Source organism: Nyctibius grandis, chromosome Z (assembly GCF_013368605.1).
Source record: "Nyctibius grandis isolate bNycGra1 chromosome Z, bNycGra1.pri, whole genome shotgun sequence".
NCBI classification, from domain to species: domain Eukaryota; kingdom Metazoa; phylum Chordata; class Aves; order Nyctibiiformes; family Nyctibiidae; genus Nyctibius; species Nyctibius grandis.
Genome location: NC_090695.1, coordinates 59,479,390 through 59,493,849, shown reverse-complemented (window position 1 = coordinate 59,493,849; position 14,460 = coordinate 59,479,390).

The window sequence follows — 14,460 nt, the reverse complement described above, 5'->3', positions numbered from 1 at the left end:
TGAAGGGAGGTTGTAGTGAAGTGGGAGTTGGCCTCTTCTCCCGGGCAACTAGCGATAGGACAAGAGGGCACAGCCTCAAGCTTTGCCAGGGGAGGTTCAGGTTGGACCTCAGGAAGAATTTCTTTACAGAAAGGGTTATTAGACATTGGAATGGGCTGCCCAGGGAGGTGGTGGAGTCACCATCTCTGGATGTGTTTAAGAAAAGACTGGACATGGCACTTAGTGCCATGGTCTAGTTGACAGGGTGGTGTAGGGGCAACGGTTGGACTCGATGATCCCTGAGGTCTCTTCCAACCCGGTTGATTCTGTGATTCTGTGATTCTGTGAATATGTGCATACAGAAACAGTTTAAAAATACATCTATATTAATTACTTACTTATGGTGCCTCAGGGCTGTTTATGGGAAAAGGAATAATTTAGAAAGCTAAATTTGTATTAAGCAAGTGAGATATATGTCTCTAAATTGGGCTTTTGGGGACTGTTTCAGGGTAATTCTGTGGTAACTCAGAATTTCAGGTAACTGTGATTCAGGTAACTGGTAATTTCAGGTAACTGTGATTCTGCGATTCTGTGTGATTCTGTGATTCTGTAAGAACATGCAGTGCTGATAAAACTTGCTAACTACTGGCTAGCAATGTGGTTACTAATATGAAATATGAAAGATCAGAAGCCAGTCCGTCTTAAGTAGTTTAAAATGCATAAAACCAGTAAAATACTGATTTGATCTGAAGGTTTTTGCCAGACACGTGGCCAAGGTATTGCTGTGAAAAACTAAATGGCTGACATTATTTCAACGTGGTGATATCTGGCTCTCAGAGTAGCGGGGGCATGTTGCCCCCTGAAAATCCTAGTAAGGGATTTTCAGAAAACATACCATTTAGTCAATGGTTGGTGTGCCCACAGCCTTCTGGTCCAAAGCACAGACCTCTGACATTTCACCTAATGGAATAATTAACACAGCAGTACAAGACTTTATAACTGTTTTGAGCATATAAGGTGCACACTGCCAGTAGTTTGTTAGATTAATAATTTATCTATAACAACATATTTGACAAGATTACAGAAGAAATAACAGTGGTTATCAGGAAGCTTGCACGGTAGAAAAGGTTGTGGTTAGAATCATAGTTTGAGAAAGCATGTAGTGTAAAAGTGTTCAAATAGATTAGTTTTGTATTTAAATATTAGACTCTCCCAGTTCTTCCCAATGTCTCATTTAAAAATCCCCTGATACTTGTAATCCATGTGAATATAGTTATTTTCCTGCTAGTAAAGATGGGATGAAAAAGAAATATTGAACATCTTCCAGTGGAGGAGATGGAAGGCATAGTCCAGGGGTTTTCAGGTCAGCGCTGCTTCTCTTTGGACAAAAAATACTTGGATAGGGAACTTCTCTCCCTTTCTGAAGACCTCTGGATTGGTCCTTCTGCCTTGAGGACCTTTGAGACAGGCCTTATAATTTAGCAATCGCAATACACAAACCCCTCTAGGGCACACTTTGAACACCCTAGGCAGCCCGAGTACTGCATCCAACAGCAACTGGACAAACCTGGGTGCCGTTGTTTCCTGTATCCCGGGCATGGGGATCTCACCTGTTCAAGTATTGTTCAGAATCATGGAGTGGTTGAGGTTCGAAGGGACCTCTGGAGGTCATCTTGTCCAACCACCCCCGCTCCAGCAGGGCCACCTATAGCTGGTTGCCCAGGACCATGTCCAGGTGGCTTTTGAATATCTCCAAGGATGGAGACTCCACAACCTCTCTGGGCAAACTGTGCCAGTCCTTGGTCACCTTCACAGTGAAAAAGTATTTCCTGATGTTCAGAGGGAACATCCTGTGTTTCAGTGTGTGCACATTGCCTCTGGTCCTGTCACTGGGCACTACTGAAAAGAGCCCAGCTCCACTGTCCTTGCACCCTCCCTTTAGGTACTTCTACCTGAGCCTTCTCTTCTCCAGGCTCCACAGACCCAGCTCTCAGCCTTTCCTCATGAGAGAGATGCTCCAGTCCCTTAATCATCTTTGTGGCCCTTTTCTGGACTCTCTCTGTCCATGGCTCTCTTGCGCAGGGGAGCCCAGAACTGCACCCAGGACTCCCACTGTGGCCTGACCCTCAGCCTGCTAGCAACACTCCTAATGCTGCCCTGGATTCTATTAGGCCTTCTTTGCAGAAAAGGGACATTGCTCGCTCCTGTTCAACTTGGTGTCCTCCAGGTCCCCCAGGTCCTTTTCTGCAAAGCCACTTTCCAGCTGGGAGGCCCCCAGGATATACTGGTGCGTGGGGTTGTTCCTCCCCAGGTGAGTTATGGTCTATTAAAACACCTGTGCTTAGTGGAAAGATCTACTTTGCTCCAAGTGGATTAAGGAGACAGTACTGGGTGACCAGGAACAGTTTGAAGATGAATACCGCCAGTCTTCTTGTACTTTTCTGAGCAATGTTTAATCTGTACTTTAAAGGTATCCCACATTTTCTGAGCACTCAGAACTGACAGGTGGATTTCCTCCAGGTACTCCTGAAAGCTCAGTGAAAAAATATTCCCTGCTTAAGCTTTTCTTGCATGCTGTCCTGCACGTACTTTCTTTAGGAATGCCACTTTGCCTGTTGATGGTGAAGTGAGAGGGAATATGGGTTCTTCTCACATGTTTGAAGGATTTGGAAATGAGCTTGAGCTGCCTGGGCAAGCGAGGGCCTTGGGATTAGCAGGAGGAAGATTTCACATTATACATTTGATTTTAGTTCAGTACACAGTATCCAGTGCCCATTATATAAAGTAGGGTTCCCTTCCTCATAGTTACATAGGAATATTTGTTCCATCTTTTAAAACACTTTTTCCTCTCTGTGGGGAACCTTCATTGCCAGGGCCCCAAGGGCAGCCTTAATTACCCTGATCAGCCTCTCCTGGGGCCTCCACCCACCCTGCACACAGCCCATTTAAGCTCAGCCTGGGGTTGTTGCTTCTTCCCTGAGCAGTGCAGTAGGAGTGCTGGGCTTTGTTGCTCCAGACCCCAGTATGATGGCTGTCTTGTCACTGTGGACTTGCTTGGGACACTGTGGAACTGCGTCTGACACTGGCTGCACATGATCCTGACTTAACTTCCTGGCTCAGTATCAGATCTGTGTTGTCATTGTGGGCTTGTCTGGTGATCTGGACTTGTAGCCACCTCTGGGGCTGCCCTGCTGCTTTACTGGGGTTGTGAGGTTAAGTCCTGCTGGCCCAGAGATCCCCATCCCTTGAGGAGCAGTCAGCTCCCACTGTGCCTGGACTGGTAAGCAATCTTTCAGCCTGCTTCTAGAGCTGGGGCAAAGCAGTTTAGATCAGCCCTAGTGTGTCAATATGATGGAAGGAAGGTTTTGTTTTGGTGAGGTTTGTGGCTTTTTTTTTGGGGGGGGCAGGGAGGAGCAGGGGGAAGAGGTGGTTTGTTGTTTTTTTGAAATCGTTTTGGAAAATCAAGATCTCTAGTTTAGCACAGAGATTTGAAAATAGCTGACTTATGAAACCTATTGGAAGTATTGGCATCACCTCACTTGGCTAGGTTGGAGCCTGAGGATGCATACTGTTTAAGCGAAGTCTGCCTTTTAAGTCTTGAGAGGCTTAAGCTGGCTCTGTGTGCAGTAACAACTCCAGAAACAAGTGTGCTTGGCTAATTATGTTAGGCTGGACTGATTACACTGGGTACTGTGTTACCCAAATACAGCTGCACCCATTTGGATGCAGGCTGGCAGAGTGAGCACAGTCTGTGGTCTCACACCATATGGGCAGCCTGGCTTAGGCCGCATGGCATAGATGTGCCTTCAGTGGGCATGACCAGATATTCCCAGAGGAGAGTGTTCCCAAGGCCCAAGAGCAGTTCAAGATGCTATTTCTCTGTTTCATGGCATCTTTTTCCTTGTCTCCAATTCTCGAGATACAGTTCTTGGAAACTGCTTGCTGTGAGGGCACGAAGGTGGGCAAGGAGCGCTTGCATTGGCATGCACTAGGCTGTGCAACCTGGCACAGCAGGCTTATCAGCCTGTCACGCAGTCCTGTGCTGCAACTGTGACCTCACTTTAGTCCCAAAGTAGTGTTTTAAGGAATGGAATGTATTTTTCTGTAGTCTATATAGGAGCACATATCCTAATTTGAAGTAATAACTAGATCTTGGAAGACTTTCCAAGGAAAGTAAAAGTCATTGTGCCTGTTTGAGGGGTGGGGAGGTCAAAGTTTGGCACCTAGCTGAAAGGGAAGGAGGTGTTGTGCCTTAAGGAGCTACGATCTGCTGCTGGACAGTAGCAGGTACGCATGTCCTGGGCCCTAGGTCTGAAGTAACTTGGCCAAGGGTTGTGGCAGACTAGCACAGAAGTCAGTGCTCCCTTGTCTTATTCAGGTGCTGCATGCAGCCCTTTATGGAATCTGGGATATTATGGCAGATCTACAAATAGATGGCTTGGTGCCCCTGGCCTGCAGTGGAAATGCTCTTGAGGTTCTTGCTAAGCACTGAGCCGAAATAGACGGTGAGGGATGTCTATTGATTGCTCATAAGCAATAATTCCAATGCCTTATTTCTAAAATAAAATAAATCTTTTTTTCTTGATAGTGAATTCAAGCTTGCAGAAGCTACCCAGACGCTCCCAGTGACTATTGTCAGCATGTGATGGTGTAGAATTAAGGCTGAGCAGTGAGGGTGACAGGTGATTTAATTATGTATTTTGTGATTTGTTTACCTTTTTCCTGAGATCTATATTTAGCTGTTCTGTGCATTCTGAAAAGACACAAACACTATGAGGCTTACCTAGCTCTTCAGTGGCAAAGTTTGGAGGCATTGAAGTCTAATTAAATGTTTGAATTTATTTCTAGAATTTAAAAACCCAGAGGAAAGGAATAACAAAATCCCTGCCGATGTAATCGTGACAGTTGTACATTATTTTTTTTCACTGTTGGTGAGCCAAAACAACAAGCACAAGAGTATTACATGCTAGTAAATGTGCAAATAGCACTTTGCTCATTTTCTGTGCAGCAGAGTTCCATTCATGGCTTGTTGATACTCAAACGCTTCTTCCTCTCAAGGCCCAAGGATCACAAAATGACCTGGCTGGTTGGATGCACAGCATAATGTTATCCAGGTTTCATCAGCTCCAAATGTTCAGTTCTTGTGATAAGAAATTTTGCCTTATTCTGACTGAGGTGTTGGAGAGCAGGCAGGTGCATAGACTGTGTGTATCCAGTGTAAATATAAAAGTAATGCTTGCACCTCTGCATTTTTGTAATCAAAAGTTTCAGTCTCCTTCCTGAGTAAATAAGGGCCATCCTATTTTACTTCACTTCTGTGATCTGTTTTCAAATTAGTATCTGACAGGTGAGGAAAGACTGTTGGATGTTGGGAAGCTGTTCTGAGGAGATGAGAGCTGTGCACCTCTGCTGATATTGCCTGATTTGGGAGGGCTTTGCCACTGGTACAGGCAGCGTCCTGAGCTGAGTGGCCTTTTGGGCTGACTTAGTACAGCGGTTTCTGTGTTGTGTTGGCTGAGGGAAATCTTTCTTTTGATCTGTGGGGGAAGGGGAAGGAGGAGATGAGACTGGCTGCCATCGGCACCATGTACTAGTGCAGTCACCTGTAACTGTGTGGGCTTTCACTGTTGGGAATAAGTATTAGGGGGTGACAAGTCGAGGATGAGGATTTTCTTTCTGTATTGGATTCACATGTTTCCTTAAAGTGTTCAAGTGGAATTTGTAAAACTGTATGAGGAAGGTCACGGGCATACCGCTGTGTCTGCATTTTCTCATTCGTTTCTGTTTCTTCCTCTAAATTATGGTCTTGTTGGTCTTCTTGCCATTGCCACTGTGGAGAGGAACCTGCTTCTTTTGTAGTTGCTGTCAATGCTTGTGACTCACACTTGCTTATCAAGGGCATAATTACATGAAAGCCTGACACTGGGATTTTTATGACACAAGGCCACGACTAAAGATTATTGTTCTGAGCTATAATTAAGCGCTTGTCTTATTGCAGTGGGTCTTGAAGGGCACTTGATAGTTATTATGAACTGTAAGTATGAATACATACAGATGACACAACAAACTGCATCTGTTACATCATTGCTAATGCAACAGAAAGCTGAATCCTTCCTCAGTTTCCTTCCCTCCTAGGCTTTTCCTAATCCCTGGATACAACTGCATGCTTCAGCATATGTTGTTCTGCTGTGCCCTGCATATAATCATCTGGATCTTGGTTTCTGGTGTCCCTTTTGGGCTGTTCCAACTACCTAGAGGAGAAGTAAAGCTGCTGGAGTTGCTCATTTTGCATGGGCCGAGGGATCTTTCCACTTTGGAGGTTTTTTTTGCCATGTGACCTCTGCAGCCAGAGCAGCATCAGTGTGTGGTATCTAATTCATCGTTCCTGCGGTGCTAGTGGTGATGTGACCGACACTGGGGGAGCTTGGTCTTGGTTTTGTATATATTTGTATATATTTATTTATTTCCATTATTATTATTATACTCTTTTTCATTATTATAGTTCATTAAAACTGTTTTAACTTTCCAACCCATAAGTCTCTCTCCCTTTTCTCTTTTCTTCCCTTTCTGGTGGGGGGAGGAGGGTTAACAGAGAGCATCTGCCACCAGTTTAATAGCCAGCCCAGCTTTAAACCGTGACAATACTATTCAGGAAAGTAAAAGCAGTCTTTGGAAACATACAAAGCGTTGAATCAAGAAGGCGGTAGTCATCCAATGCAAATAAATGGGTAGTGTTCAAGAAACCACGTAGGCCAAACAGATCTTTTCAAAATTGGACATATAATATTAGTATAGGATTGGCGTAGTATGTAGTATAACTTGCAGCATAGATTAGTATGGTATTAGTATAGGATTTAAGTGTATCTGAAAGGCGAGCCATTAAAATCCAGCTGCAGAGCAGTAAGTCTCAGCTAGAGTTAGCTGCTAGAAAAAGCTGAGCCTAGAGGCTGTTTCTGAACATCCATCCCTCTCTTGGGCATATGCAGAGGCTGAGTTGGAGCTTGGCATGGTGTGTCTTCTCCTTTCCTGATCCAGCAAACCTGTGGTGGGAAACTGTTCTCTGTCTAACAAGAAGTTTGAAGGACTTTAAACCTAAATCTTCCATCTCCCCAGTGCACCATGTGGTGCTAGTCATTGTCCCAGTAGAATTATTTAAGACACATGTAGGCCTAGACTCATCCTGAATTGAAGATTTTCGGTACCAAAAAGGTCATGGCTCTGAAGGCCCGAGTAATTACATGGGGCAGGCATAAACAGGAGAAACAAACCCAACTGCTGCAGAACAAAGATACCTGGCCAGAAGGCTGAATCAACAGGGCTGGAGTGAGTGACAGTCAACATAGGACTTCTGGCCATGCACACCCCTCCTGGATTATATCCAAGGAGCAAGAGGACATTTCCCAAAGATAAACTGGCAGAGGGGTGAGATTATAGGAGAAGGGAAACGGGCCTCAGTCATTGCTGTTAGCTGTAGCCAGGCTGGATTTGTGGGTGAAATGGGTCTGAGCCATTAGGGAAATGGCTTTTTGTTCTCTGCCTCCGTAAAACGAAAGGTTTGGCAGGCATTTCGTACTGATTAGGGAAGGCTATTCTGAATTGCATGGGAATTCATGATTTTTAAATGAAAACTTTCAGAATTGCCAAAGTAATACAAACATCACAAACTTTGTATGATGAAAGAGATCTCTACTGTATTAGACTGTTTTTTGGACAAAAATTGCCATGCTTTCTTATTTGTTATATCTCTGTACTTTTCCACACATAGAGCTCTCAAACATACCTAAAAGCTTTCTGTGGACTTTTCCCAAAAGTCTTACTCATTCTGAAAAGAAGCAAGCTTTAACCTAAAAGGAAAAAAAGCAACAAATAAGTGCAATGGAAAACATGCAGTGAAGTTTGACCTTCAGGTCTATCTTCAGTATCATAAAAATCTGTGTTGCAGCGCTTGCCGAGAGTCAAAGATATGAAATTTTGGTTTATAAAGAAAGCAGAGTTGTAAGCCAAACCTCAGTACAAGGGTATATATCTCACTTGAGCAATGCACATTCATGTTTTATCACCCTTTTGGGCTTTCCTCCATTCTAGGTCTTGAGATCAGGTACAGACAGAAGGACAGGTTATAAAGTAGGCAAAAGTGGTGTGGTCGTGGTCATCTCTTCTGTCTTTGAGTTCTGTGGTTTTTTTTTTTTTTCTTCTTTTAAATATCTGTTTATTTTTCCCTTATTTCCCTCCCGTCTGTAAAGAACAGGAAGCATTGTGCTGCCTTTCATTTGCCCATAACACTTGCAGTCTGCATTAAGGAATTGCAATCTCATTTTACGCTTTGTAGCTTTGGATTGCTGCCAGCACGGGTCAGGTGGGAGTTGGCCAAGAGCTGTCTTGGGACCTTTTCACCCTTTTTTTTTTTTTTTTTTGGTTTTGTTTTAGGAGCATCAGGGATTGGCCTTACCTCAAAACAAGGGGCTAAAACATGCGGGTTAGTGTTCAAAGGTAGCAGAGAGAATATTGTTTCACAAGTGCTTAAGTTGTGTGCATTACTCCCCTGCATAAAATGGAACAGATTGCCAGATTTAAGTGGAAGACTCTCTTTCCCCGTGCAGCCACCCTGTTCAAATTATCAGAAATTCTGGGTGTGTATCCTCTTCCTCTTCAGCTTAAGACATGAATCGTCTGCCTAGATCAAGGGATGTATTCTCACCTCGTCGCTTTCCTAACCCTAAAGGGGCTAGATAAGGGCATGAGTGGCCCTTTGATCTCTCTTTTGTTCTCCATCTCAGTAATTTGGTCTCCAGTGATCAAATGGGTTAATCCAATGCGTGTTACTGTGCTCAGTGTCAGGATAGTGGCAGCAATGTAATGGTTTGTCATGTATGAAATTCTGACTAGGCAGCTGAATTAATTCCTCTGCCCATAAACTCTATGAAACAAATTATAAGTTTTTTAGCCTGTTCAGTTATGACATGTTAATTTTTAATGTAAGTAAAGCAGTTTGAGGATTAAATTTGCTATTGTGTTGACAAAAGGTGTGTGAATTCTAGTTCCAAATTACATGAAAGGGTGGAATTCAGACTTTCTACCTCTAAAACACTTCAGCAGCTGTTGTTCCGTGGGGTCTTTGTTCAGCTGGGTGGATTTGCTCAAGTCTGTCCGTGCATCGCTGTAGAAGGGACACATTCACTGTAGAAACAGTGAAAAACCAGCCTTGGTTGTAGTGACCATGAGATGGTAGAGTTCAGGATCTCATGTGGCAGGAACAGAATAGCTAGCAGAATCGCAACCCTGAACTTCAGGAGGGCCAACTTTGGCCTTTTCAAGCAATTGCTAGGGGAAATCCCATGGGACAGGGTACTAGAAGGTAAGGGGGCCCAAGATAGTTGGTTAGCATTCAAGGACTGCTTCTTCCGAGCTCAAGATCAGAGCATCCCAACAGGTAGGAAGTCAAGGAAGGGTACCAGGAGACCTGCATGGCTGAACAGGGAACTGCTGGGCAAACTCAAGTGGAAGAAGAGGGTGTACAGATCGTGGAAGGAGGGGCTGGCCACTTGGGAGGAATATAAGTCTGTTGTCAGAGGATGTAGGGAGGCAACTAGGAAAGCTAAGGCCTCCTTGGAATTAAACCTTGCAAGAGAGGTCATGGACAACAGAAAGGGCTTCTTCAAATACATTGCAGGTAAAACCAACACTAGAGGCAATGTAGGCCCACTGATGAATGAGGTGGGGGCCCTGGAGACAGAGGATAAAAAGAAGGCGGAGTTACTGAATGCCTTCTTTGCCTCTGTCTATACTGTTGGAGGCTGTCCTGAGGAGCCCCGGACCGCTGAGGCCCCAGAAGAAGTCAGGATAGAGGAGGAATCTGTCTTGGTTGATGAGGGCTGGGTCAGGGACCAATTAAGCAACCTGGACGTCCATAAATCCATGGGCCCTGATGGGATGCACCCGCAGGTGCTGAGGGAGCTGGCGGAAGTCATTGCTAGGCCACTCTCCATCATCTTTGCTAAGTCGTGGGCAACGGGAGAGGTGCCTGAGGACTGGAGGAAAGCGAATGTCACTCCAGTCTTCAAAAAGGGCAAGAAGGAGGACCCGGGTAACTATAGACCGGTCAGCCTCACCTCCATCCCTGGAAAGGTGATGGAGCAACTTGTTCTTGGTGCTGTCTCTAGGCACATCAAGGATAGGGGGATCATTAGGGGCACTCAGCATGGCTTCACCAACGGGAAGTCATGCTCAACCAAATTGATAGCCTTTTATGAGGATGTTACCCGGTGGATAGATGATGGTAAAGCTGTGGATGTGGTCTATCTCGATTTCAGTAAAGCGTTTGACACGGTCTCCCACAGCATCCTCGCAGCTAAACTGGGGAAGTGTGGTCTGGATGTTTGGGTAGTGAGGTGGATTGTGAACTGGCTGAAGGAAAGAAGCCAGAGGGTAGTGGTCAGTGGGACAGAGTCCAGTTGGAGGTCTGTGTCTAGCGGAGTCCCGCAAGGGTCGGTTCTGGGACCAGTTCTATTCAATATATTCATTAATGACTTGGATGAGGGATTAGAGTGCACTGTCAGCAAGTTCGCTGATGACACCAAACTGGGAGGAGTGGCTGACACAACGGAAGGCTGCGCAGCCATTCAGAGAGATCTGGACAGGCTGGAGAGTTGGGCGGGGAGAAATTTAATGAAATATAACAAGGGCAAGTGTAGAGTCCTGCATCTGGGCAAGAACAACCCCATGTACCAGTACAAGTTGGGGGCAGAGCTGTTGGAGAGCAGCGTAGGGGAAAGGGACCTGGGGGTCCTAGTGGACAGCAGGATGACCATGAGCCAGCAATGTGCCCTTGTGGCCAAGAAGGCCAATGGCATCCTGGGGTGTATTAGAAGGGGTGTGGTTAGTAGGTCGAGAGAGGTTCTCCTCCCCCTCTACTCTGCCCTGCTGAGGCCGCATCTGGAGTATTGTGTCCAGTTCTGGGCCCCTCAGTTCAAGAAGGACAGGGAACTGCTAGAGAGAGTCCAGCACAGAGCCACGAAGATGATTAAGGGAGTGGAACATCTCCCGTATGAGGAGAGGCTGAGGGAGCTGGGTCTCTTTAGCTTGGAGAAGAGGAGACTGAGGGGTGACCTCATCAATGTTTATAAATATGTAAAGGGCAAGTGTCAAGAGGATGGAGCCAGGCTCTTCTCAGTGACATCCCTTGACAGGACAAGGGGCAATGGGTGCAAGCTGGAACACAGGAGGTTCCACTTAAATTTGAGGAAAAACTTCTTTACGGTGAGGGTGACTGAACACTGGAACAGGCTGCCCAGGGAGGTTATGGAGTCTCCTTCTCTGAAGACATTCAAAACCCGCCTGGACGCGTTCCTGTGTGATATGGTCTAGGCAATCCTGCCCCGGCAGGGGGATTGGACTAGATGATCTTTCGAGGTCCCTTCCAATCCCTAACATTCTGTGATTCTGTGATTCTGTGAAACTCGGCAAGACTTTGGGATTGAATTGGATCCAGATATGAAAAATTAATAGCACTCCAGTCCTATTACAGACATGAAGCAGTTTTCTTTACAAAGGCCAAAAAGCCCAATAATAGAGCAGACCAGGTGGGTGAAGACACTGTCTGAAAAAGGATTTGGGGTGTTTGCCACATGGTAGAGCAGAAGAGACAACTTGAGGACATTTAGGTAGTGAATGGAGAACGTTGGTTCTTTCATTAGTTGACTTTTGTGCAGGATCCTGCACAAAAATGTTGCTTTCAGATTGTTTAAATATAGGGAACATCTTTAAGGATATGAAAGTCAAATAACAAAGCGTGCATTGCGGCAATTCCTGTGACTCCCTGGATGCTGATTTGAATCAGAGTTTAATGCTTAGCAAGTTAGTCTCTTTAGACCACCATCTAGCGTAGAAATACAACTTCAGAAACCTTATGCTGACTATGGTTTTAAGTAGTAAGAGCACTGACATGTATATCTGTTATTGCTTCAGTCTTGAATCATGTACTTGCAAAATTATCTTAATAACTTTTATTTACTAAGACAGTTTTATTCCAAAATAAGTGGAACCTCATAAAGATCCTGAAGAGAGAAGGAAGAGTTCCCCTTTTCCACTTGTTATGCTGTACCTCAGTTATTCCTTTGTTCCACAAATGTCTTACTTGAGTGGTAGTCCTCATTTCCAGCCATGCTGTGGGTGCACATATGTCCCTAAATGTCAACGCCCTGTTACCCTCTATTTCATCTGTTCTCATTCATATAAGCATAAGACACCCCAGGTCATATAGTTCCACTCAGCTATGTTTTTCTACTCATCTACTCTCCAAAGTTTCTTTCTTTTATCTTTTATCATTTATCATTTTTATTACGCAGAACAGAGTTTATTTTTGTTATTTTTCTGTATGTGGTCTTCTTGATCACTACCGGTGCACAGAATGGTTTAGGCTATTGCCTGGCATCATTTGCCTCCAGCACTTTGCTCTCCTCCATTCTTCTCTATAATCATCTAGTCTTTCCATTATCTCCTTCAGAGTACCTCTGACCTCTGTTTCATGTCTCAAGAAGAAGATGGCTGTACTAAAAGCTGTTGTTTGTAAACTTTGTACAAAGTACATACCTCCATGAGAGATGCAGATATCTCATTTGAGAGATGGATGAACCCCATGTACTTGTATAACATGTGGCTCCTATAAGCCCTGTGTTAAAAAAGATCATCAAAATAATTTATTTAGGTTCTTGGTTGAGAAATCACCAAGTGCCATTTCTGACAGTTGCACCTAGTTGTGGCCTGAGTTGGTGTCAGCCCGTGTCTTCACGCTCCATTGCTGGGTGCCTCTTTTATGGTTGCTTTCTCCATAAAACAAAGACTGGGGAATACCTGTGGGACAGGTCCCTGCTGAGCCTTCCCTGAGAAAACGAGCTGTAGCTTTCTCTGCTGAAGACACTTGAGTGGCACATCTTGGGTCTGCGTGACATTGCAGAGCCTTCAACGGGCTGGTAACTTCTATGGGCAGAGGGAGATCAAGGGGCAGGAAATGCAGCAGTTATGGGGAGCTTCAGCTGCACCCATTACACCTCAGGGAGCTGCTAATCAGAGAATCAAGAGGGGAAGAAGCAACGCTGGCCTTGGCCTTTTCCAGGACCTCATTCAAAGTCTTGCTTTGAGGTAGGTAGGAGACAGCTCTTGGGGGAGGGGAGCCAACTCTGATGGGCAAAGGAGCTCAAAAGGGCTAGCAGGCCTTTACAGATAATCTTCTCCAAACACGAGAAAAGCCCATGCTGATGCTCAAGAAAAAAACCACAACAGGTATATCAGGAGGCTGGCATGGCTAAACAGGGAATTCATGGCAGGGCAACGCAAAAAAAGATGTATACGGGTGGTGGGAGTTAGGACAGCTTCTGAAAGACAATGTAGACAAGCTGCTGAGGTGTGCAGGGATGCGATCAGGAAAACCAAAGCTAAGCCGGGGTTAGCAAGGGATATGAAAAGCAACAAGACGGGTTTCTGCTGCTTTGTCAGTAGTAAATCAGGCAAAGAACGTATGTGCCTGCTTGCCAAATGGCTTGAGTGATACAGTAACAGCAAATGTGGGCAAAGCTGACGTCCTCGGTGCTGCCTTCATCTCAGTCTGCACTGATGTTGTTTCCAGGCGTTATAGCCCAGAGGCGGGGGTCAAGGAGCAGAGGAATTCCAGTATGAGAGGACGTTCAACGCAGTGGTCTCCTAAGAAATCGTGTCCCATACAAGTCCATCGACCCTGATGGGATTTGTCTGAGGGTGTTGAGTGAGCTGGCTGAGGTCACTGCGAGGCCGCCCTCTGTCATCTTGAAAAGGTTGTGGAGCTTGGGGGAGGCACCAAAGACTCGAGAGCGCCAAATGTTGCACCCAATCTTTACAAAAGGCAAGAGGATGACCTGAGGAGCTCCGGGACAGTCATCCTCACTTCTGCCCCTGGGGAAGGTAGGGACCGAGTCCTCTTGGTAGCCGTCTCTGGCCAGAACAACTATGGTGTTACCATCAGAACTTGGCGTGGAGGAAGAACTGTCAGAACGGGAACTACCCACTCCAAAATTGATCTGTCCAAGACCTGGCAATTGGCGAAAGCAAGAATTTATTAATTGGACCAAGCTATTATCCCAGAGTCGTGGTATTTTGAACTTTGAAAAGGATAAAATTAGCAATAACTGGATTGAAAATTTAGGGACATTCCTCACAGAAAGCTCATCACTGTGTTACAACTAAGGGCTAATGTTTAGCCTACAAGGGAGTTTCTTGCGAGGGGCAGGCAAGAAACACAAATTAAAGCCTGCTGACATTGTAGGGGAGAGAATGAAATGTGCACATATAATTGGCTACTGCCCAGCAGGACAAGATGCTAGAATTAAAAGACGTAATCAAATTTGTGAATTATTAATTGAAGAAGCCAAAAAGAAGGAATGGCTGATCTTTCAAGAACCACTCTTGAGAGACGAAAAAGGAGAATTGTTTAAACCTGATGTGGTATTTGTT